This window comes from Dipodomys ordii, unplaced genomic scaffold (assembly GCF_000151885.1).
Source record: "Dipodomys ordii isolate 6190 unplaced genomic scaffold, Dord_2.0 Scaffold1000007824, whole genome shotgun sequence".
NCBI classification, from domain to species: Eukaryota; Metazoa; Chordata; class Mammalia; order Rodentia; family Heteromyidae; genus Dipodomys; species Dipodomys ordii.
The window spans coordinates 1-979 of record NW_012291441.1 but is presented as its reverse complement, the minus strand read 5'-3'; the positions used below and the strand labels follow the sequence as shown (position 1 = coordinate 979).

Sequence of the window (979 nt, the reverse complement as noted above, 5' to 3'; positions counted from 1 at the left end):
GAATGCGCCAAAAAGATGATGTGAATGACAGCAATCTAAGGTCTGTGTAGGGGGACGTGGTACAAAGTGGGAGGCGGTGTGTTGTTGCAAGGGGAACCGAGGGCTATATACGTCGGGGGGGAGAAAAAAGAGAGTGAGACACTGAGCTGGGGGTATGTCTTTTCCCAGGGGTGGCTTGCCCGGGAAAGTCGCGGCCCCAGGAAAGACGATGAAAATTACCAGACCCCAGAGCGCGGTAAGGGGTGACATGACGGCGTTCGGGGGTGAAACAGTCCAGGCCACCGCCAGGACCAGCAGCAGTGACAGCCCTTGAGAATCTCCTCAGTGAGCGGCGCTCGTCTCCCGGGAGGCGGGAATGTAAGGGGGCCCAGCACCGTCCATCCTGGGGCGCCCCGTCCTCCCGGGCCCCGCCGCCGGCGCTGAGCCCCGCCCCGCCCCGCCCCGCAGGCCGCCCGCGCCCGCGCCCGCGCCCGCGCCCCGCGCCCCGCCATGGGCCGCCTCCTGCGCCACTTCACCGTGGTCGGCGACGACTACCGCGCCTGGAACGTCAACTACCAGCGGTGGGAGAACGAGGCCGAGGAGGAGGAGCCGCCCGAGCCGGAGCCGGGCCCGGGCCCCGCGGAGGAGGGCAGCGCCGCGGCCCCCGAGCCCGGCCCCGCGCCCGCGCCCGCGCCCGCGGCGCCCCGGGACTTCAGGAGCGCCCTGCGCAGGCTCTTCATCTCGCACCGGTTCCAGGTAGGAGAGCAGCGCGGCCGGCCCTGCCCCTGCCCGCCGCTCCGGGAGGCAGATGGGGCCGGGGCGGGGGGCGGGGGGCGGGGGCGGGCCCGTCCGGGGGGAATGGGTAAGTCAAACGTGGCCTGTTCCTTCAGTGGAATATTACTCGGCCATGAAAAGGAAGGAGTCACGGACTTGCACTGTATGTGGATGCCCTTAAACACAGGATGGCCTCGAGGCCGACCGCAAGGTTGCACACGGCGAC

The 979-nt window shown here is 69.5% G+C and overlaps 1 pseudogene; it reads left to right on the top strand.

The window, feature by feature from the left end:
• The first annotated feature begins 467 nt into the window (after window positions 1-467).
• On the top strand, window positions 468-841 carry LOC106002936 (annotated as a pseudogene).
• The last annotated feature ends 138 nt before the right edge of the window (window positions 842-979 follow it).